This window comes from Psammomys obesus, unplaced genomic scaffold (assembly GCF_907164565.1).
Source record: "Psammomys obesus unplaced genomic scaffold, mPsaObe1.curated_primary_1811, whole genome shotgun sequence".
NCBI lineage: Eukaryota > Metazoa > Chordata > Mammalia > Rodentia > Muridae > Psammomys > Psammomys obesus.
In genome coordinates, this window is record NW_026596125.1 from 60,370 (window position 1) to 86,541 (window position 26,172).

The following is a 26,172-nucleotide window of genomic DNA, read 5'->3' on the forward strand; positions in this document are numbered from 1 at the left end:
CAAAGTTTGGCTATGAACCTCAACATCTGCTTTGATACACTTCTGGGTAGAGTCTTTCAGAGGCCCTATGTGGTAGGCTCCTGTCCTGTTTCCTGTTTTCTCCCTCTCCCAATGTCTGTCCTGTTTGCCTTTCTGAGTGAGGATTGATCATCTTACCCAGGGTCCACCTTCTCACTTAAAGAAATGTCGAATGTCCTTAGTCATCAGGGAAATGCAAATCAAAACAACACTGAAATTTCATCTTACATCTATCAGAACGGCTAAGATATTGGGAGCTTTGATGGAACAAAACCAGAGATTGAACTCTGACTTCCACATGTGCCTATACACAAACACACATATACATACATACACACGTACACATACTAGTGTTCAAACACACATACATACAGACCTATAATCTTCCCTTATAAACACATACGGAAAAGACTGGATTGGAAAGGATGCTATGAGACAGCTCTTTGGCTGGGCATTGCCTGAAGTTACTGGAAGTATTTATATTTGAAATAGATAGGCAGTGTTCAAGAGTACATGCACACTCTGTAGAAACAAGGGCATAATACACTGGCAAGATAAAGGCTTTGATGTTATCCAGAACAAAACAAAAACATTATAAATCTGTTTAAAATTTTTAAAACATTTTTGATTTATCTTCCAGATTAATCATGAGCATATACTGTACTTACTCTGTCTCTAAGCTCCTCTTTTCTTTCCAGTAAGAATAACAGTCGAAGGAAGCATTACCATTTTATTATTCTTTAGTTGCTATATTGCCTTTCCACTGCATTGAAAATTATTAAGTAAGAAATTATATCACACATGAGTCCTTGCTGTCAGTCTCAACAGAAGCCACATTGCCTGTTCTCTCTTAGCCACTATAGTAGTGGCAAAGGCATACATGTCTTTAACATGAGAGTACCAGTGGCAGGCATATACTCATGCAAGCTATGCAATTTATGCACAGATGAAAATGGTATAAAATATGGTTCTTTGTAAAAATTGGATTGAAATATTTACATTTTGTACTAAAGGACATGACACTAAGGAAGTCAAGATATTTAAAAGATAAAATAGTGTTTAATTTAATTTAATTTTGGGAAAATGAATAAAAATTTAGAACAAGAGGAATCAGTAGATAGTTAAGAGGCCTTACTGCTCTTATAGAGGGCTGCAATAAGGTTTCAGCATCAACAGTTGGCAGCTCACAACTTCCTACAACTGCAGCTACAGACTTCCAACATTCTCTTCAGAACTCTTCGGACATCTGCTCAGAAGTGCACATAAAAACACAGACACAAAAAATAAATAAAAATAAATCTTTAAAAACACATAATGTTACTTATAAACATACATATATGTATCCCTATACAAACTGAGCAGATTGTATTTCTGTATTAGGAGTATTGTGTAAATACACTTACACATGTGTATATACAACAGCAATTAATTTTAAAAAAGGAAAGAAACAGTATATGTGAGACTTTGGAGGGAGTAAAAGGAAGGGGCAAATGATGAAATTATATCCTGAAAAAGTAAGAGAAATAATTTCTGAAAATATATTTAAAATGAAATCAGGTTACATGTAATTATATCTTTAAACATTTAATATTTTATGGATAAACACTGAAAATCTTTCTTGTTTTTAGATATATATAGCATATTAAATATATTAAAACTTATGTTTAATGTATTTGGGACAGTGTAATGCTTGTATTTTAATGCTAATTAGAGGCCCTCAAGATCTGGTTACTGTCTTTTTCATGTGTAAATCTGCCTAAGACATTTTTCTTAACTGGTTAATAAAAAAAAAAAGACCTGTACCTGGGTATGGCAGAAGAAGGTAGATGTGGCTAATGTTCCTTGGCTTTGGAGACAGGAGAATCATGGAAGAAGACAGATGGGAAGAGAGGAGGAAGGAGGACAATAGGATGATTTAGTGTGGACAAGGAACCACATGAGCCAGGAGGAAGGACACCAAGGATGGCATGGCTGGAGAAAGCAACCTAGATTAAGGATAAGCAAGTGTTTATAGAATTATGAATAGGAGATATGTCAAATAGAAATAGTTAAGGTGGATGGCATTCAATAGGGAAGTTATTGAGTTAGTGTAGATAGAATTATATACTCAGCTCAAGGTGTTATAAGGCAATTATAAAATCTAACAGTTGTCTGTGTCTTATTGATTGTGATACCAGGTTAAATAATACTGCTATAATAATTATAGGACTAATAATAACAAATGATATTTAGCCCAACACCATATTATTTCCAATAACAAATGGCACCCAAATAATTTAATGTATCCACAACCTTAAAATCATACTTTATTATAGTTTGGGTCGGAGATAAGCTCTGAGTGAGACAACCCAAACTTAAAGCCTAAAAACTCTCAGGTCAAATACTGTCTTTTTAAGAGGGACTCTTAAACACACCCACAAGTAATTTCTACTTTGGGCAAAGGGGACAGAAAGGGGAAAAACTTAACACATAAAAGCTGGTTTGCCGCTGCATCTACCTTCTCCTGCCAACACACAAGCCATTTTCAAACTTTAACAGCTATAAAAAGGGAGGGAGAGGAATGATTCCTTAGCAAAGATGTTTTTTCCACAAACCTATGGGTCGCAGGCATGCTAGCTTAGCACACTTGCTGCCTCAGATATCACAGAAGCAGTTGTTGCCTTCACATTCTTAACAAAAGAAAATCACCACAGAGAGGATTTCTGATGAGCAGATGGGAATGTCTTAATCAGCTCACACAGCGGCACCCTGGCTTTCCCAGAGATAACCTAGTTTGGGTCCACATAAGGAATAAACCACAAAAAACTCAGACTAACACAAAATCAATAATCAATTTTATTCTGAATAGCCTAACAGTTTTCTAGTGTGGAACTGAAAGGTAATTTAATCAACACTAAATAAATAGTGCAAAATAATTAATGCACAGAACAGCCCCACAGTTCACAGAAACTGATAGGAACTATAACCAACATAAAATAATTAATGCCTTTAACCTCGCCACTCAGGAAAGAGGCAAAGCATAGGAAAACCCTGTCTCCATAAAAATAATAGCATATCTATAAAATAATATATTTTAACTCCTTATAATCTTCTAATTAATCCACATAAAGATGTTTATATATTCAATCATAGTATAATTTATCCTCATTGGGTAAAATCAAAATTAGGCTAAATAAAAATCAGGCTGCTAACAAAAGAAGCAGAGACAGATGATACTGGATCCAACCCACAGGATTCCTCCTTCCAGCATGCCAAGAAAGTGACACATCTATTCCAGCATCCTGCCTGTTCCAGCATACTGTTTGTTCCAGCCTCAGCTGCTTCAGTTGCTGTTCATGATCAAAGCTTGCTCGCAAAACAGCTACAAAGACTGCTACTGATCTCAATTGGTCCAGCATTTCAGACTGTTCCAAACAGGATTTGTAGAACATGAAATTTCTCAACACCTAGACACTGAGCCACAGATGTTAATCATTTTTTTTTCAATTTCCTTTGTGCCCTCAAATAGAATTTCTTTGCCCCCCAAATCAGCATTAAGAAACCCATGAGAATGATCTCATATTTCCCTTAGAGGGAGTTGGATAGGTTTTTGGTTGTTTTAATGGGCTATGAATATTTGTCATCAACTAGGATAATTGTTTGTAAATTATTAATAGTGTTATTTAGAAAAAAGCAAGGTATAAAAACTTAGATTCAGGGATTGTCCTTTTCTCTTTCTTTCTTTCTTTCTTTCTTTGGTACAGAGAATGGGGTTGTAATGAAAATATGGGCAATATAGGGATATCTTTTAGGAATGATAAGACAAAAGGTAGATTATTGAATCTATTCCTCAAGTTAAGGCTTTATTTGCTAGTCTCAAATAAGTTTATTTTTAACTAATTGGAATAGAATTTTGTACATTGATGCAAAAATAAGTCTATTCTTGATACATTGGTATAAATTTTGGTATATTGATACAAATTCAAGGTTACTTCCAATACTTTTAAACTGCCATTACAAATAATGCAAGTTAATTTTTAGTTAATAAACTCCTGGTCATGCCAGATACTAATGTAATATATCACAGGAATTATACCCTAAGTTAAGAGATAGATATGATTCTATAGATAGATAGGTAATATAAAGATAAATAGATAGATAAAATCTCCAAACATTTAGAGATCTACAGAATATACCATTTAAAAAATGTTTTTTATTATTTCAAGGATATTTTTGACAATGAGATATGTTAACTCCTGGCAGCAGCCCTAGACTACACATGAGCATCAAAGAACCTCTACATGGAGATGGCTTTAAATGTGGTGAAAACAGCCATCAGGACAAAGAAAATGACTTTCCTTTACGACAGACAGAATTCTACTTAAAATGTGCAAGCTTGATTGCAAGCGAAGTCAACTGCCAAATGCGCCAAGACAGGGTAAGCAAGTCCCAAATAGTTACTGCTTCAGGATGAAGATGATGCTCCATCATAATGGAGAGCTTTCAGTAGCCTTTCAGGCAGCAAACTGCCGCTGCCATTTTTTAATATTTGGAAGAAGGCGCTTCTTCTTCACTCAGGTAATTAATTATATTCCTTTTCAAGTCTCTGATGGTGTTAAAGATTACTTAGTCATAGTTTTACAATTAGCTTAGTTGCTTAAGAATTAAAAGATGCTTTAGGCCTAGAAAGGTGTTTTAAGGTGATAGATACAAACTGTAATAAAAATAAGTTAGGTTCAAAATTTTGATCCTCCAAGAGAGATATTTTCTTCAAGATCACCAAATACATTTAGACTAGATATTATATAGAGAGGCTTACCTATTAGTTTTTATAATTATTTCATAATTATTCTTAATATATAAAAATGGCCTTTTTATTTAGACAGAAAAGGAGAATTGTTAGGAGTTGGTCTAATGCTTGTATTTTGATGCTAATTACTGGCCCTCAAGATCAGGCTACTGCCCTATATTTGTTGTATAAACCTGCCTAAAACATTGTTCCTGATAGATTAGTTTCAAAAAGGCTTGTACTTGGCCAAAGCAGAAAAAGGTAGATGGGGCTAAGATTCCTGGGCTTTGAGGACAGAAGAATCATGGGAAGGAGTGTACAAATGGGTAGAGAGGCTGAAGGAGGGCAATAGAGTGAGTTAGTGTGGAGAAGAAACCACAGGGGCTGGGAAGAAGGACTCTGAAAAAGGTGTGAATGGAGAAAGCAACCCAAATGAAGGCTAAGCAAGTACTTATAGAATTATGTGTTAGAGATAGGTCAAATAGGAATAGTTAAGGTGGATGGCATCAGATGGGGGCTGAGGTAGATGTGAAGGTTATTGAGAGAATGTAGGTAGAATTATCTGCCAAGCCCAAGGTGTTATAAGACAGTTATAAAATTTAACAGGTTTCTGTGTGATAACGAGATAATAGTTAATCAGAACTGTGATGTCTGGTTACCTCACTACTTGGTCCCTATTGATTTTGACCTGTGAGAAAGAAAGACTGTAACTATGTTTTCAAAAAAACAGATTGTGACTTCACCTGCAACTAGGGGGAGCTCAGAATCTTGGAGTTCTCATTCAGTTTTTCCATCAAGTTAAGAAAATCCTGATATTTATAATGGATATTATTCTGGAAAATAATGGAGCAGATGACATTATTACAGGAGCAAAATCCAGAATGAAGGTGGGGTCACAGGGTGAGCCTAAAGAACTGTGAACAATTGTAAAATGCCATTAAAATATACATGGAAGACACTTTTTTCTTGGTAATCTGTCAAGGCACTTGAGAAGTTTTAAGCTACGTTTGTGTTAAGGGAAATGCATGGATTATTAATGCTTTGGAACCTGAACATGAGACCTATAATCTTATTAGGAAAATGAAAATTCGAAAAATGCTTAGAATAGATAGGAACAACATGACTCATACATCCATACCTAGATCAAGAATTAAATGTCAGATTCTAAACCTGCACTTACCATTGGTTTTTCTCAGTTCCTCCACAAGGCACTGTGCTTCCTCTTGAACATTATCCTCAATACCCCTTTTCCCCATGTCCAAATTCCTCAGGGTCATGAGTGAGAAGCGCCTTGTATGTTTCCATATATTTCCATTGCTAAAAACAATGCCAAAACAATGGAAGCAGACAATAGTGAGTACATCCCAGAGACAGAAGAAGGAGATGACTGGTGGCAGCCATAATGTCCCCAAGTGTATTTAGGGAGCGAGCACAGTCTCTGCTTTCCACGTTCCAGTTGACAATGGATACTGCCAAGCACACACATAAGCACACGTACTCTTACCCAGGCTGTTACTAACTTTATCTAAAATGGGAACCCGTCCTCTTACAAAAAACTCCTCTGAATGGTCAGTCAGAGCTTCTTTCACTAGCTCATAGCCATGCAACACCACAGTGGGCTTCATGCCCAAATACAGTGTGAACACAGGGCCATAGACTTTTGATAACTGAAAGAGAAAGAAAATTCGCATATTAGAAAAATATCACCTTATTCTGCATGGTTTCAAACACTTGTAGACTACTGATAGTGTTGTGTTATTCTATTTTTATCCAGAAAAAAAAAAACTCAGTTTGAAGTATATTTGCCTTGATTTTTGAGGATATCACATGGGGATGACCCATACTGTGAGAGGAAATTACACAAGTCGTTTGCACATTGAGAACAATAAAATATCACACTAAGTACTTAGCAGGTCTCTTGGTCTTATTTCACAAAGGAAATGAAGGAACAGAGTCCTACATTCATTCCCAGGGCCCTATTGCAAAGTAAAGATTCCTAATTGGTACTCTCCTTATTCACTATCAGATGCTTGAGCATAACACTCATGCATCATTCAAACTGAAATAGACATCAGTAGTCATATGACTATTGCAGGATCAGATTTGAAACTCCTCTATGGAAACTACAGAGCCCTGTGATGAAGAATAGATATCTAAAATCTTTGGTCATCACAAATGAATGCATCCTTTTTTTTTTTCTTTTTGTCAGTTGTTACAAAATTACAGAGAGCAGGCATCATAGGAACTGCACCACAGAATGCAGCATTTTTGAAGAACACATCACAATGAAGTATTCTAGGATCAAGGGACAGGCTTTGCAAATGATAAAAGTCGACTGGGAAGCCAGCATACATACTCTGAACACACTGTTTGTTGCTTTAATTTCCTGTGTGAGCCCATGCCCATAGGTTTTACTTCATTCCAGGAACTAGTTAGTTCTTCACAGTTGAGATTCAAAGAACAAGGCAGCCTAAAATTCTGAATCATTGCCTAGAATATTCCTCAATCCTTACCTTCAGCCAAAATAATGGAAAATGATTATAAAAATGATTTGAAGAAGCATAACTTTAAAATTCTGTGATTATATTATAAAAATACAATAACCTAGATGTTCTTCAGCCTGAAACCTTGCTCCTTATTACTTTCCTCATCAGGATTAGAGGTAAAATGCAAAAAACGTAATAGGTTGTTTTTTTTTAATTCATGAGCATTTTTTACAATATTGTCTTCAGTAATAGGATTTCATTGCAAGCAGCAGGACTTGTATCTCCTTAACAAACTACTAGAAAAGCATAAAGTATAATTACATTGGTTAAGGATTATTGAATACCCTCCTTCACATCCATCTAGAGGAAATTGCCAATAATTGGGAGAGGAGTGGGCTTGGAGGGAGCTTCCCTCTCCCAAAGCCCTGTTTCCAGAGTGAGAGGAGAAGCAGACAGAACAGACTAAGCACCAAGACCATGTCTGGATCAATGGAGACTCTCCTAACTGACCCAGCTGTGATCAGGCAGCACAGAGCTTTGATAACTGCCACAGATCCAACATGTTGCACTTTGGGGCATCTTTGATTAATCTGCTAGACACTGTTTCATCTCTCTTCCAATTAGACTTTGTTCCAATGATAAGACAAACAAGTACTTATGTCTTTCTCTTTGAAAACAATCTAGAGATTTCTCAGAAAATAGGAATGGTGTTACCTCAAGATACAGCTATGCCACTCCTGGGCATATATCTGAAAGATGCTCAACTATACAACAAGAACATTTGCTCAGCTAGGTTCATGACAGGTTTATTCATAACAGCCAGAATCTGGAAACAGCCTAGATGTCCCTCAACTTAGGAATGGATGCAGAAATTGTGGTACATTTACAAAATGGATTAATCCTCAGTAATTAAAAACAAGGAAATCATGAAATTTTTAGGTAAATGGATAGAACTAGAAAATATCATCCTGAGTGAGGTATCCCAGAAGCAGAAAGACAGACATTGTATATACTCACTTATAAGTGGATATTAAACATATAACATGGGATAAATACACTAAAATCTATAGTCCTAAAGAAGCTAAACAACAATTAGGTCCTTACAGAAGATGCTTACTCCTCATTTAGAAGGGCAAACAGGATAGACGTCAGAAGTAGGAGAAGACACTGAACAGGACAGAAGCCTTCCGCAGAGGGAATCTGAAAGACTCTACCCAGCAGGGTATTGAAGCAGATCCTGAGACTCAGAGTTAAACTTTGGGCAGAGTGCAGGGAATCTTATAGAAGAGGAAGACATAAAAACCTGGAAGGAACAGGAGTTCCACAAGGAGACTAACAGGGCCAAAAAATCCGGGCCCAGAGTGGCTAGCAGAGACTGATGAATCAACTGAGGACCATGCAAGGAGAGGAACTAGTCACCCTGCTCAGATGTAGCCCATGGGCAGCTCAGTCTCCATGTGGGTTCTCTGGTAAGGTTAGCAGGTGCAGTCACTGGCATGAACTCAGTTTCCTGCTCTTTGATCACTTCCCTCTGGCAAGGTGGCCTTACTAGGATACAGAGAAAAAGGATCCAGACAATTCTGATAGGCTAGGGTCAGATAGTAGTAGAGGAGGACTTCCCCTATCAGTGGATTAGGGGAGGCACATAGGGAGGAAAGAAGGAGGAAGGAAGGTACCAGGAAGAAATGAGGGAAGTGGCTATAGCCTGGATATAAAGTGAATAAATTGTAATTAATAATAATAATAATAATAATAATAATAAAGAAAATATTTATGAGGATTTATTGTTTTTGTTTTTGTTGTTTTGTCAAGGAATTTGTGTGCTTCATCTGGTTTTGCATATTTCACTCCCAGACTTAGTTATTCACAATTTTTCTTTTTGTGATCTTAATACACTAAGGAGCCTCTTTCCTCTAATTATTTTCATTTGAGTATGGTGAACACTGCTGGGCCAGCTCTAAACTACTTTCAGCTTTGGTTGTATTTGGTCATTTAATTTTTTGATTGTTTTGTTTATTTACTTCAAATCCCTAACACAGCTTCTCCTCCCTTCTCTCTACTCAGTCCCTACCTCTACAACCCACTTCTACCATATCCCTCTTTCCCCATTACTCCTCTTTGATGGGGAGGACTCCTATGGATATCAACCGGCCTTGTCATGTCAAGTTGGAGTAGGACTAAGCTCATCTTTTCCTGCTGAGGCAGCATAGTTTAGGGAAAGGAATCAAAAAGTAGGCAACAGAGTTAGAGACAGCCCATGCCCCTGTTGTTGAGTGTCCCACATGAATAACAAGCTTCACTTCTATTATATATGTCTGGTGGGCCTAGTACCTACCCAAGCATGCTCTTTGGGTTGGTGGTTGAATCTCTGTGGACCCAGGTGAGTTGATTCTGCAGGTTTTCTTGTGTTGTCCTGACCTCTCTTGCTCTTTCAATCCATTCTTCCTCCCTTCCTCAACATTTCCCAAGCTCCACCTAGTATTTTGCTGTGCGGCTCTGTATCTCTTTCCATCAGCTGGTAGGTAAAGTTTCTCAGAGGACAGTTATGTGAGGATCTTGTCTATAAGTGTATCAGAATATCATTAAGAGTATCAGGGGGTGGGCTCACTCTCATACATGGGTTTTAAGTTGAATCAGTCATTGGTTGGCTCTTCCCTCACTTTCTGCTCCATCATTATCCCTGTACATCTTGTAGGAAGGGAAAATTATGGGTTGGAGGTTTTATTGGTTGGTTGGTGTCTCCATTCCTCTATTGGATGTCTTGCCTGGTTACAAGTGATGGCTGTTTTATGTTCCATATCTGCTGTTGCTAGGAGTCTTAGCAATGAGCCCTCATAGATTCCTTGGAGTTTTCCTTATCCTAGTTTTCTAGATCATCTCTGAGATGCTCCCCTCCCACATTGATTCCATTTCTCTCTCAGAGTTCTTTCTCCCTTTGTCTTCCCATGCTGAATCATTCCTGTTCCTCCCTCCACCTCCTTTACCATCGTGTTTCTTGAAATCTTGAAATAATTTATCAGATCCCTGATGGGACAAATCCTCCACCTATCTACCTGTTTGCCAAAATTTATTCCAGGCTTTTTGGGAAGCAGCATTTACTTGAGCATAAATGGCCACATTAAAGTCCAATTGCCGTCCTGTTTTCCTGTAGATTCCTTACCCAACAAATATGTCATAAGTTATAGGAATTCCTTGAACTCCATGAGTTCACCTGTAGCTTGACACAGCTCAGAAAATTCTGATTTCCATAATAAATGATCTCCTCCTGCTAAACATGCCCTTGCTAATTGTTTCCAGTCTCCTGGGCAGAGGGTCTCAGTAGACAAGGACTCTTTACTCTTAAGTAAAAGGTGAGCACATGCATTTGAGCACATGCAGTTTTCAATTCTTTTCATTGTTTAAAAGGTATAGTAGCAGGGAGGGGTGGAGCCAAGATGGCGACTAGCACATACAGTTTCTGAGCTGTGGAAGAGCTGAATGCCTGAGTTGGTGAGTCGAAGGACTTCTGAACGCAGGGAAACAACAGTGAGGCTTTCTAAATGACAGGGAACATCGCATTAGGTGAGAACATTGGTCTCCGGTCACCCATGGACTTGTTTGGAGAAGGAGAGAAATGATCCTTTAATCTTCCAGCATTCCCCCTTTCTCAGAACTCCCTCCTCCTTGGCACAGCTGACTCACCAAGATTCTCAGATCAGAGCTCGCTCCCTGGGCTCTGCAGCCAGCAGCTGAGGTGGAGCACCTACCCCTTAGCAGCAACTGCCAGCTGTATTGTTCTTGGAGTCCCAAACCTGTGGCACCATCCTCCCAGGGTCTCAGCTCTACTAGCACCATACTGGCTCCTCAGGGCCTCTCAGCCACTGACTATACAGCCTGCCCAAACCCTCAGTAACAGATAATATGCTATATACCCACCAAACCACAGCAAACCCACCATACAGGCTAGGCACACCAGGTGCTGGGCCTCCCAGGCCTGGAGAGCAGAGTGGAGGGCCCCCAGGACTTCCCAGAAGGCATCTGGACTGGCATCCCAGTCTCCAGCTGCAGCTGGACTTCCTAACCTGGCAGCTGCATCAGCACTGAGCTGGCCAAGCAGGAGCACTTCAGTCTTCCTGCATAAGACCAAGCAGGGCCAAACCAGACAGCAGAGAGAAGAGAGCCCAGATACCCCGATCCCTGCCAATATGACCTCCTTGAGAGTGAGTGTACCCTTGAGTGTCTGCAGAGCCCAAGATCCAGGGTCCTTCTAAAATAGAAGCCAGGCATCTGACCCCTCTCACCCATATACCCACTGTGGGAAAAAGAACATCACTTGGGATATTGAAGCCCCTGCTCTGTGGGTCCAACAGAGAAGTTAAGGCAGTTAATGCCGGAAATTGCACCACGACCATCACCAGTGCCTGCCAGATATTCAGTTCATGCATAAATAACCACCTAGAAGCCTGCAAGGCAGAGCCCCTCACACACACTCAAGGATTCAACATTCTCTATCACTCTGTCTCTCAAGACACACTTCCACGCATACTTCCAAATGTACACACACACACACACACACACACACACACACACCCCTACATTTGCCCTTTTGCACCCACATACTTTCCTCCCACAGGTACAGATAGTGCACCAACACTAAGGCCACAGGAGCTCTCTCAGCTTCCTGAAGAATTCTCCAGATGCCAGAGAGAGACAGTACCAGTCTGAACTGCAGAATCCAAAAATAAATAGGGAATATTTCAGATAAGCCACTGGCCAGGGGTAGGCAAAAGAACACATCCAACATAAATCAGGACATCATGACTTCACCAGCAACCCCCCAAATTGATGGATACTCCAGTTCATCAGAAGCACAGGAAAATGACTTTAAAGCTTTGCTTACCCAATTATTTGAGGCTCATAAAGAGGAAGCAAACAATTCTCTCAGAGCAATAGCCATGAAAATTCAGACAGTTAAAGAGAAATGAACAAATTTTCTGGTTCTGTTGCTCGACTTGTGGGGTTCCTGTCCTCTCCAGATCTTACTATTTCCCACTTCTTACTTAGGATTCCATGCACTTTGCCCATCAGTTGGCCTTAAGTCTCAGTTGGCCTTTGATAGTCTGTAGAGCAGAGCCATTCAGAGGCCCTCTGTGGCAGGTTCCTAGGTTCCTGTTTCCTGTTTTCTTCTTCTTCTGATGTCTATCCTCTTTGCCTTCTGGGATGGGGAATGAGCGTTTTAATCAGGGTCCGCAGGGGCCTCTCCAGGGACTCATATTACAACCAAGGAACAGGCATGGAGATAACCTAGAACCCCTGCACAGATGTAGTCCATGACAGCGTAGTATCCAAGTGGGTTCCATAGTAATGGGAAGAGGGACTGCCTCTGACATAATCTGATAGGCCTGTTCTTTGATCACCTCCCCCTGAGGGGAGAGCAGCCCTACCAGGCCACAGAAGATGACAATGCAGCCATTCCTGATGGGATCTGATAGACTAAGATCAGAAAGAAGGAGAGGAGGACCTCCCCTATCAGTGGACTTGGGAGGGGCAAGCGAGAAAAAGGGGGAGGGAGGGTGTGGCTGGATGGGAGGAGAGATGGGCTTATGGGGGGATACAATTGAATAAACTGTAATTAATAAAATTTATAGAGACCCAGGGGGCGGGGCAAGATGGCGGCGCAGGGAGGACTCTCATTCTGAACAGCAGCACAGCAGGATTGGCACAGTGACCAGCAAGCAGAACTCGTGGCCATAAAACACAAGTTATTGTGTTTCTCAGGTGAGAGGATACCCCCCAGTGGGGGATTCAATCAGCTTTAACTCACCCGGCTAAACTGAGGAAGAGACCCTGGTTCCGCCAGGCGCTTGGTCACCAGCCCAGAGCTACACGGCAGCGTGATCTGGTCACTGTCCCAGACTGAACCGTGGGCCCACAACATCACAGACTGGATTTTCCAGTCGAGAGATAACCCCACGGAGCAGGAAACGATTGGGACCGACCTTAGGTCACCCAGACATTCCCTGGAAAAAACTCAGGTTCTGCGGGTGCCCCAGGAGCCAGCCTGGAGCCAGAGCCGGGGACCCAAGCATCTGCACAGAGCCCTGCCTGCGCACCTGATTCACCACCTCAGATAGAACTGTGGGCCCCAGGGCACCAGAGACTCAGATTCACCATTGGGTGCAAACCCACAGGGAGGGAAACGGCTGGTCTGATCTCAGAGCACTCAGCTGATACCACTACCCTGAAAAGGTCTTGGAAAATTACCCAGTTTAGGCAGACGTCCAGGCTCCCAACGGCCAGAAAGGCGGAGCCACGGGTAGGTGTCTGTGCCTGTGGGTTCTACTCGCCACCACTCCAGACAGAACAGCGGCAGTCCCCAAAGCAAACACTGGGTGTCCCTGGCAGGAGGAAACCCCCAGCGGGGGGGATCATCAGGTCTAACGCTCAGGACACCCAGCACCAAAAGACTCTCTGGATTCAAGCAGACTCTAGGCTCTAGCCTTCTACTGCAGGCAGGAGCACTGTGCTCAGCCGCCATTATTGAGTTCCCCTAGGGCACTGGGGCACACAGCTGCATCCTCAGACCTACAAAAGCCAGAGAGCCATTACAGCAGCACTCAGATACTGTGCCACTGATCAACCAGTTACCCCTAGCTAGACTGTCAAAACTGTGGGAATCCCTGGTCCTTCAAGAGGGCTGCACCCACAGCATCTGGACCAGAGCAGTGCCTGCAGCCGACATCCCAGACAGCAACACATAGCTTCCTGTCCAGACTGAGGCACCCAGCCTATAGACCAGAGCGGTGCCCCCAAGTGCCAACTCAACCTAGGTGCACATTCTCTAGGCCCAGAGCGGGGCATTCAGCCTCTGGCCCAGAGACTTGCTGGGCGCTCCTCTCACTTTCCCGGACAGAACTGTGTGCCCCAGGATAACAGACTGAGTTTCCCTGTTGGGAGAAAACCCCACAGCTAGGGAATCAGCAGGTTCTTCAAGAGGACTGTACCTGAAAAACTGTAACAACAGTAGCAGGTCACTAAATTTATAACGAGAAGCCCAGCATTGGGGCAGCTGTCTTGAGAACTCCTATGGGTAAGAGAAGAGCCCCCCCCTACTTAACAAAGACCACAGCTATTACTCAGGGCTATAAACCTGAGGTGAGCAGTGGCAATTCCTGAGAAACACTGGACATACACTGACCATAACCAAAAAGCAGAGGAGGACTCCTTCAGGAAAAATCATCTTCCAGCCAAGGGGATACTCCCTACCTCAGGACTCCAGGAAGCACAGAAACTAAAAGCCAACACCTAAAATAGCTCAATGGGTAGAGGTCAGCGTAAAAGCTCAAACAACAAAAGACAGAGCAATATGGCATCTCCAGAACCCAGCCATCCAGGAGCGAACAGCCCTGTACAATGCAGCAAAATAGAAAATCAAGAAGATGACCTTACATCTATGCTGATGAAGAGGATAATAGAGGAAACAAATAAAATACGTAAAGAATTACAGGAAGATAAAAACAAACAGATCATGGCTATCCCTAAAGAAATGAAGGAAGTTAAAGACAAGCAGATTATGGCCATCCATGAAGAAATACGGGAAGATGCAGCAAAACAGTTTGCAGCCTTCAGAGAAGAAATAATTAAATCACTGAAAGAAGTAAAAAAAAAAAAAAAACAAAACAGAGTTGAAGGAACTAAAAGAAAAAGAGGAAAATACAATCAGACAGGTAAAGGGAGTAAACAAAATAACTCAAGACCTGAAGATAGAACTGGAAAAATTAAAGAAAACACAAATGGAGGAAATAATGGAGAGGAAGAATCTAGGGAAGAAAACAGGAACTACAGAGGTAAGCATAACCAACAGACTACAAGAGATGGAAGAAAGAATCTCAGGTGTAGAAGATACAATGAAAGAAGTCGATGTATCTGTCAAAGAAAATGTTAAATCCAAAAAATTCCTGACACAGACTGTCCAAGAAATCCAAGACAATATGAAAAGACAAAACCTAAGAATAATAGGTATAGAGGAAAAAGAAGACTCCCTTCTCCAAGGCCCAGAAAATATTTTCAACAAAATCATTGAAGAAAATTTCTCCAACTTAAAGGAGAGGCCAATAGGAATACATGAGGCCTACAGAACACCCATCAAATTTGACCAGAAAAGAAAATCCTCCTGCTACATAATAATCAAAACAGTAAGTATACAGAACAAAGAAAAAATACTAAAAGCTGCAAGGAAAAAGGCCAAGTAACATATAATGGCAAACCCATTAGAATCACACCTGACTTTTTAACAGAGACTATGAAAGCCAGAAGGGCCTGGACGGATATCATGCAGACCCTAAGAGAACACAGATGTCAGCACAGGCTAGTATACTCGCAAAACTCTCAATCCTCATAGACAGAGAAAACAAGATATTCAATGACAAAAAGAAATTTCAACAATACCTACACACAAATCCAGCATTACAGAAGACACTGGAAGGGAAAATACAACCCAAGAAAATTAGCTTCTGTCAAGAAAACATAGGAAATAATTGACCTTACTACAGTAGAACAAAAAGCAACCAAGCACAGAACCTGATGACCACAGCCAACATCAAAATCAAAGGATCTAACAGCCACTGGTCATTAATCTCTCTCAATATCAATGGACTCAACTCTCCAGTAAAAGGACACAGATAAACAGAATGGGTACGTAAACAAAACCCAGCAATCTGTTGCATACAGGAAACACAACTAATGCACAAAGATAGACATTACCTGAGGGTAAAAGGTTGGAAGACAACTTTCCAAGCAAACAGGCCCAAGAAACAAGCAGGAGTAGCCATTCTACTATCTGATAAAATAGACTTTCAACCAAAATTAATAAAAGGAGATGGGGAAGGACACTTCATACTCATCAAGGGAAAATTCCACCAAGAAGACATCACAATCCTGAACATCTATGCCCCAAATACAAGAGCACCCACATTTGTTAAAGAAACATTGATAAAATTTAAACCACATATAGATCCCCACACAATGGTAGTGGGAGACTTCAACACCCCACTCTCAACAAAGGACAGGTCAACAAAACAGAAATTAAACAAAGAAACAATATCTCTGACAGAGGTCATGAATCAAATGGACCTCACAGACATTTACAGAACTTTACACCCAAACACAAAAGAATTTACCTTTTTCGCAGCACCTCATGGAACCTTCTCCAAAATAGACCATATAGTTGGTCACAAAGCGAGCCTCAACAGATACAAGAAGATTGAAATAATCCCTTATATCTTGTCTGATCACCATGGAATAAAGCTGGACCTCAACAATAACAGAAATAGCAAAAAGCCTACACACACATGGAAACTGAACAACTTGTTACTAAATGACAGCTGGGTCAGGGAAGAAATAAAGAGATTAAAGTCTTCCTAGAACTCAATGAAAATGAAGACACAACATACCCAAACTTGTGAAACACAATGAAAGCAGTGCTAAGAGGAAAATTCATAGCACTAAGTGGCTTCAAGAAGATTCGAGACAGCTCATTTAGGCAACTTAATGGCCCACTTAAAAACCCTAGAAAAAGAAGAAGCAGACACACCAAAAAGGAGTAGAGAGCTGGAAAAATTCAAACTCAGGGCTGAAATCAATCAATTAGAAACAAATAAAACAATTCAAAGTATCAATGAAACCAAGCGCTGGTTCTTTGAGAAAATCAACAAGTTTGACAAACCCTTAGCCAAGCTAACTAAAAGGTATAGAGACACCATCCAAGTCAACAAAATCAGAAATGAAAAGGGGGACATAACTACAGACACTGAGGAAATCCAAACAATCATTAGGACTTACTTCAAAAGTCTATATGCCACAAAATTTGAAAATCTAAATGAAATGGACAATTTTCTTGTTTGATTTGACTTACCAAAGCTGAATCAGGAACAGGTAAATCAATTAAATAGCCCTATATCCCCAAAGAAATAGAAGGGGTCATCAAAAGTCTCCCATCCAAAAAAAGCCCAGGACCAGATGGCTTCAGCGCAGAATTCTACCAGACCTTCAAAGAAGAGCTAACTCCAATTCTCTTCAAACTATTCCATAAATTAGAAACAGAAGAAACATTACCAAACTCATCCTATGAAGCCACAATCACCTTGGTACCTAAACCTCACAAAGACTCAACAAAGAAAGAGAATTTCAGGCCAATCCCCCTTATGAACATTAATGCAAAATTACTTAACAAAATACTCGCAAACCGAATATAAGAACACATCAAAGATATTATCTAGTATGAGCAAGTAGGCTTCATCCCAGGTACGCAGGGGTGGTTCAATGTATGGAAATCCAACAATGTGATCCACCATATTAACAAACGGAAAGAAAAAAAACACATGATAATCTCCCTAGATGCTGAAAAAGCATTTGACAAAATCCAACATCCATTCATGTTTAAAGTATTGGAGAGATCAGGGATACAAGGCACATATCTAAACATAGTAAAGGTGATATACAGCAAGCCTTAGCCAACATCAAACTGAACGGAGAGAAACTTAAAGCAATCCCACTGAAATCAGGGACAAGACAAGGCTAACCACTCTCCCCATATCTCTTTAACATAGTGCTGGAAGTCCTTGCTAGAGCAATAAGACAGTTGAAGGAGATCAAGGGGATACAGATGGGAAAGGAAGAAGTCAAATTATCACTATTTGCAGATGATATGATAGTATATGTGAGTGACCCCAAAAACTCTACCAGGGAACTCCTACAGCTGATAAACACCTTCAGCAAAGTGGCCAGATACAAAATTAACTCAATAAAATCAGTAGCCCTCCTGTATATAAAACACAAAAGGGTCGAGAACGAAATTAGGGAAACAGCGCCCTAATAGCCATAAATGACATAAAGTACCTTGGAGTAACCCTAACCAAGCAAGTCAAAGATTTGTATGAAAAAATTTCAAGTCTCTGAAGAAAGAATTAGAAGAAGATATCAGAAAAGGGAAAGATCTCCCACTCTCATGGCTTGGCAGGATTAACATAGTGAAAATGGCCATCTTACCAAAAGCAATCTACAGATTTAATGCAATTCCCATCAAATTGCAACACAATTCTTTACAGACCTGGAAAGAAAAATTCTCAACTTCTTATGGAATAACAAGAAACCCAGAATTGCTAAAACAATCCTCTACAATAAAAGATCTTCTGGAGGTATCTCCATCCCTGATCTCAAGCTGTACTATAGAGCAAAAGTTATAAAAACTGCATGGTACTGGCATAGAAACAAAATGGTGGATCAATGGAACTGAACAGAAGACCCAGAAATAAACCCACACACTTATGGACACCTGATTTTTGACAAAGATGCCAAAACCATACAATGGAAAAAAGATAGCATCTTCAACAAATGGTGCTGGTCCAACTGAATGTCTACATGTAGAAAAATGAAAATAGATCCATACTTATCACCCTGCACAAAACTGAAGTCCAAGTGGATCAAAGATCTCAACATAAAACCAGACACATTAAATCGGCTAGAAAAAAAAGTGGGGAATACCCTAGAACTCATTGGTACAGGAGAAAACTTCCTAAACAGAACACCAACAGCACAGGCTCTAAAAGCAGCAATCAATAAATGGGACCTCCTGGAATTGAAAAGCTTCTGTAAAGCAAAGGACATAGTTTTCAAAACAAAGCGACTGCCTACAGATTGGGAAAGAATCTTCACCAACCCTTTATCTGACACAGTATATATAAAGAACTAAAGAAGCTGAAAAGCAGCAAACCAAGTAATCCACTTAAAAATGGGGAACAGAGCTAAACAGAATTCTTAGAGGATATCGAATGGCAGAGAAGCACTTAAAGAAATGCTCAACCTCATTAGCCATCAGGGAAATGCAAATCAAAACAACCCTGAGATTTCACCTTACACCCATCAGAATGGCCAAGATCAAAAACTCAAGTGACAACACATGCTGGAGAGGTTGTGGAGAAAGGGGACCCTTCTCCACTGCTGGTGGGAGTGTAAACTTGTACAACCACTCTGGAAATTAATCTGGCGCTTTCTCAGACAACTAGGAATAGCGCTTCCTCAAGATCCAGCCATGCCACTCCTAGGCATATACCCAAAAGAGGATCAAGTACACAGAAAGAACATTTGCTCAACCATGATTGTAGCAGCTTTATTTGTAATAGCCAGAAGCTGGAAACAGCCCAGATGCCCCTCAACTGAAGAATGGATGCAGAAACTGTGGTACATCTACACAATGGAATATTACTCAGCAATGAAAAAAAAAAGGAAATCATGAAATTTGCAGGTAAATGGTGGGACCTGGAAAGGATCATCCTGAGTGAGTTGTCCCAGAAGCAAAAAGACACACATGGTATATACTCACTCATATGAACATACAACATAGAATAAAACCACTAAAATCTGTGCATCTAAACATACTGAACAAAAGAGAGGACCCTAACTAAAATGTTCAATTCCCATCCTGAAAGGCAAAGAGGATGGACATCAGAAGAAAAAGAAAACAGGAAACAACCTAGGAACCTGCTACAGAGGGCCTGTGAAATCCAGAAGAAGAAAACAGGAAACAACATAGGAACCTGCCAAAGAAGGCCTCTGAAAGCCTCTGCCATGCAGACTGTGAAAGCAGATGCCTAGCCTGATGGCCAACTGGCAGGCAGAGTGAATGGAATGTTTTGTAAGAAGTGGGAAATTGTAAGAGCTGGAGAGGACTGGAACTCCACAAGGAGAGCAACAGAACAAGAAAAATTGAACACAGGGAACTTCCCAGAGACTCATACTCCAGCCAAGGACTATTCGTGGAGATAACCTAGAACCCTGACAATGCATCCACTTCTGATGAGAACTGATAGACTAAGATCAGAAAGAAGGAGAGAAGGACCTCCTCAATCAGTAGACATGAGGAGGGGCATGCATGCAGAAAGGGGGGAGGGTGAGACAGGGAGGGGAGGAGGGAGGGGCTTATGCAGGGATACAAAATGAATAAAGTGTAATTAATAAAAGTTAAATAAAAAAATAGAGAAAATACTAAAATTAAAGAAAAATAAAATTTATATATATATATAGAGAGAGAGAGAAAGAGAAATGAACAAATCTATCAAAGATTTGGCCAGTCAATTGGAGACAAAGAAGAGGAAATGGACAAAATTCTTAAAGAAACATGGGCAAATATAGCCAAACAAATAGAGGCAGAAATAGAGATACAATTACTGGCATATAGAGAAAAAAATGAACATAAAAACAGAGACCATCGTACAGAGACAAGAATCCACATTCAAACAGATGAAGGAAATGGTGCAAGGCATGAAAACAGAATTAGAATCAATAAAGAAAACACAAACTGAGAAAACTCTGGAGCTGGAGAACTTAGAGAAAAGATCAGGAACCACAAAGGTAAGCACCACCAACAGAATACAAGAGATGGAAGACAGAATCTCTGGAGCTGAAGATACACTCACAGAAATTGATAATTCTCTCAAAGAGAAAGTAAAATCAGAAGAGTTCCAAACACAAAATATCCAAGAAATCAAGGATGCCATGAAAGAGGAAATGTAAGAATAATAGGAATTGATGAAAAAGAAGACTCCAGGTTCCAAGGTCCAGAAAATATTTTAAAGATAATCATAGAAGAAAATTTTCCCAACTTAAAGAAAGAGATGTCCATCAATATAAAAGAGGCCTACAGAACACCAAATAGACCAGACCAGAAAAGAAACACATCATGTCACATCATAGTCAAAACACTAAATCTACAGAACAAAGAAAAGATATTAAAAGCAGCAAGGGAAAAAGGCCAAGTAACATATGAAGGTAGACCTATCAGAATCACATCAGACTTCTCATCAGAAGCTATGAAAGCCAGAAGGGCCTGGTCATGTGTCATGCAGACTCTAAGAGACCACAGATGCCAACCCAGACTACTATACCCTGCAAAGCTTTAAATCAGCATAGATGGAGAAAACAAAATATTTCATGACAAAACTAAATTTATACAATATCTACATAGCAAACCAGCCCTACAGAAGATACTAGAAGAAAAGCTCCAATCCAATGAAAAAAACTTCACCCAAGAAAATATAGCATACAGATAATATCCCAACAGAAATTAAAAGAAAACAAGCAATAGAACACAGTAAGACCCCCGATTCCAATATAAAAGGAACTAATGTTCATTGGTCACTATTATCTATCAATATCAATGGACTCAACTCTCCAATAAAAAGACACATACTAACAGAATGGGTGTTGAAACAGGATCCAACATTATGCTGCTCCCAAGAAACACACCTACGCAACAAAGATAAAGACTACCTCAGAGTAAACGGCTAGAAAAATTGTCTTTCAAGCAAACGGACCCAGAAAACAAGCTGGGGTAGCTAACCTAATATCTAATAAAATAGACTTTCAACCAAAATTAATTAAAAAAGACAAGGAGGGGCACTACATTCTCATCAAAGGAAAAAACCACGGAGAGGACATCACAATTCTGAACATCTATGCCCCAAATACAAAAGCACCTACATTCATAAATGAAACATTATTAAATCTCAAATCACACATTGATCCCAACACATTAATAGTGGGAGACTTCAACACCATACATTCACAAAAGGACAGATCATCTAGACAGAAGCCAAATACGGAAATAAAGGCACTTACAGAGGTCCTAAATCAAATGGACCTAATAGATGTCTACAGAACTTTCCACCCAAAATCAAAAGAGTATACCTCCTTTACAGCACCTCATGGAACCTTCTCCAAAATAGACCATATAGTTGGTCACAAAGCAAGCCTCAACAGATGCAAGAAGATTGAAATAATCCCCTGTATTTTATCTGACCACCATTGACTAAAGCTGCACCTTAACAACAATGCAATTAGAAAAAAGCCTACAAGCACATGAAACTGAACAACTTGCTGCTCAATGACAGCTGGGTTAAGGAAGAAATAAAGAAATAAATTAAAGACTTCCTAGAACTCATTGAAAATGAAGACACAACATACCCTAATTTATGGGACACAGTGAAAGCAGTGCTCAGAGGAAAATTCATAGAATTAAGTGCCTCAAAGAAGAAATTTGTGACATCTCATACAAGCAAATTCATGGACCAACTGAAAGCCTTAGGGGAAAAAAAAAAAGAAGCAAATACTCATAAGAGGAGCAGACGGCTAGAAATAATCAAACCCAGGTCTGAAATCAATCAATTAGAAACAAATAAAACTATTCAATGAATCAATGAAACCAAGAGCTGGTTCTTTGAGAAAATCAACAAGATAGACAAACCCTTAGCCAAACTAATTAAAAGGGAGAAAGAAACTATCCAAATCAGAAAAATCAGAAATGAAAAGGGGGACATAACTACAGACACCAAGGAAATCCAAACAATGATTAGGTTGTACGACAAAAGCCTATATGCCACAAAATTCGAAAATCTAAAATAAATGGACAATTTTCTAGATAGAGTCCATCTACCAAAATTAAATCAACATCAGGTAGAAAGACTGAATAGTCCTACATCCCCCAAGGAAATAGAAACAGTCATCAACAGTCTCCCTTCCAAAAAAAAGCCCTGGGCCAGATGGATTCAGGGCAGTATTCTACCAGACCCTCAAAGAAGAGCTAACATCAATATCGTTCAAACTATTCCACAAAATAGAAACAGAAGGAATATTACCAAGCTCATTCTATGAAGCCACCGTCACCTTGATACCTAAACCACACAAACACCCAACAAAAAGAGAACTTCAGACCTATCTCTCTTATGAACATTGATGCAAAAATACTCAACAAAATATTTGCAAACCGAATACAAGAACACATCAAAGATATCATCCACTCTGACCAAGTAGGCCTCATCCCAGGCATGCAAGGGTGGTTCAACATACGGAAATCCATGAATGTAATCCACCACATAAACAAACTGAAGGAGAAAAACCGCATGATCATCTCCATAGATGCCGAAAAACCATATGACAAAATCCAAAACATTCATGTTTAAAGTCTTGGAGGGGGAGGGGCCAAGAAAAAAATCAGAAGCCCTCCTGTATACCAAAGACAAAATGGCCGAGAAAGAAATTAGGGAAACAACACCCTTCACAATAGCCACTAACAACATAAAGTACCTTGGGGTGACACTAACCAAGCAAGTGAAAGACCTGTTTGAGAAAAACTTCAAGTCTCTGAAGAAAGAAATTGAAGACGATCTCAGAAGATGGAAAGATCTCCTGTGCTCATGGATTGGTAGGATTAACATTGTGAAAATGGCCATCCTGCCAAAAGCAATCTACAGATTCAATGCAATTCCCATCAAAATACCAACTCAATTCTTTACAGACCTTGAAAGAAAGATTCTCAGCTTCATATGGAGAAACAAAAAAACCCAGAATCTCCAAAACAATCCTGTACAACAACAGATCATCTGGAGGTATCTCCATCCCCGATCTCAAGTTGTACTACAAAGCAATAGTAATAAAATCTGCATGGTATTTGCATAAAAACAGAAAGGAGGATCAATGGAACCGCATAGAAGATCCAGAAATAAACCCACACACCTATGAATACTCGATATTTGACAAAGAAGCCAAAACCATTCAATGGAAAAAAGACAGCATCTTCAACAAATGGTGCTGGTCTAACTGGATGTCCACATGCAGAAAAATGAAAATAGATCTGTATTTATCACCCTGCACAAAACTAAAATCTAGTGGATCAAAGACCTCAACATAAAACCAGATACTCTAAATCTGTTAGAAGAAAAAGTGGGGAACAGCCTAGAACTCATTGGCACAGGAGACAACTTCCTGAACAGAACACCAACAGCACAGGCTCTAAGAGCAACAATCAATAAATGGGACCTCATGAAACTGAAAAGCTTCTGTAAAGCAAAGGACACTGTCATCAAAACAAAACGCCTGCCTACAGATTGAGAAAGAATCTTCACTAACCCTTTATCTGACAGAGGACTAATATCCAGTATATACAAAGAACTAAAGAAGCTGAAAAGCACCAAACAAAGTAATCCAATTAAAAAATGGGGAACAGAGCTAAACAGAGAATTCTCGACAGAGGAATATCGAATGGCAGAGAAACACTTAAAGAAATGCTTATCCTCATTAGCCATCAGGGAAATGCAAATCAAAACGACCCTGAGATATCACCTTACACCCATCAGAATGGCCAAAATGAAAAACTCAAGGAACAACACATGCTGGAGAGGTTGTGGAGAAAGGGGAACCCTCCTCCACTGCTGGTGGGAATGTAAACTGGTTCAACCACTCTGGAAATCTATCTGGCGCTTTCTAAGACAATTAGGAATAGTGCTTCCTCAAGACCCAGCTATACCACTGCTAGGTATATACCCAAAGTTTGCTCAAGTACACAAAAGAGATATTTGCTCAACCATGTTTATAGCAGCTTTATTTGTAATAGCCAGAATCTGGAAACAACCCAGATGTCCATCAACGGAGGAATGGGTACAGAAATTGTGGTATTTTTACACAATGGAATACTACTCAGCAATCAAAAAGGAGGAAATCATGAAATTTTCAGGCAAATGGTGGGATCTAGAAAAGATCATCCTGAGTGAAATATCCCAGAAGGAGAAAGACAAACACGGTATATACTCACTTATATAGACCTATAAGATATGACAAACATAATGAAATCTATACACCTAAAAAAGATAATCAAGAGAGTGGACATGGGGTAAGATTATCAATCCTCGTTTTGAAAGACAGATGGGATGCACATTAAACATTGACAGGAGTCTACTGAGCTCATTTGAAAAACTCTAACTAGCAGTGTTTTCAAAGCAAAGACTCATGACCAAACCTTTGGCAGAGTACAGGGAATCATAAGAAAGAAGGGGAGTTAGTCTGATGAGGAAAGGATAGGAGCTCCACAAGGACCAAACATATCTGGGCACAGGGTCTTTTCTGAGACTGACATGCAACCAAGGACCATGTATGAATGTAACCTAGAACCTCTGCTCAGATGTAGCCTGTGGTAACTCAGTAACCAATTGGTTTCCCATAGTGAGGGGAACAAGGACTATTTCTAACAGGAACTCAATGACTGGCTCTTTGGCCTCCCCACCCCCCAAGGGAGGAGCAGTCCTATTAGGCCACAGAGGAGAGCTTTGCAGCCAGTCCTGAAGATACCTGATAAAACGGGATCAGATGAATGGGGAGGAGGTTCCCCCTATCAGTGGACTTGGAAAGGGGCACGGTGGAGATGAGGGAGGGAGGGACTGGGAGGGAATGAGGGATTGGGACACGGCTGGGATACAGAGTTAATAAAATATAACTGATAAGAAAAAAATAAAATTAAAAAAAAATAAACTTAGGCTTGGCACCATGTGTTGGGGTTGTAGTGTCTGAAGAGAGCCCAGGAGGAGAGACAAATCATAAAAGGGCAGCCTCAGCTGTCGTGCATATCACAGCATGTTGAAGACACCAGGACTGAGGAATGACTACCAAGGACATCAGCTGATGGAACCTGGTCTTAGACTGTGAAACAAGCTGGGTGCGCTGTGGACTAGCAGAGCCAGAGCAATGGTGCCACCACCCAAGCCCTGTGGGTCCCAGAAGATTATGAGGGAACCCACATTTCAAATAGTGAGCTACAGGAATTGATTTACACTGACAAATACTGTTTTTTATTTAATTTAATTGTATCTGTGCTCTTCACTCTTGGAATAAGAATGATATAACTTTATTTTTTATAGGAGCCTATAATTGAGAGACTTGGATAGTTTAAAAGGACAGAAATTTTGAAGTGTTTGGATTTTTTTAAAGGTGTGACACTTTTTAAGTTATACCAGGGTTTGTATTGTAATATTTGTGTTAATATGACATTTTGGAGGACAAAAAATAAAGGCAAGGTTAGGGCTCAATATTGATAGATGT

General features: G+C 40.0%; 1 pseudogene; it reads right to left on the reverse strand.

Annotated features, from left to right (window-relative positions):
- Positions 1-5,535: 5,535 nt before the first annotated feature.
- On the reverse strand, positions 5,536-11,106 carry LOC129665183 (cytochrome P450 2C37-like; annotated as a pseudogene).
- Between the last annotated feature and the right edge of the window lie 15,066 nt (positions 11,107-26,172).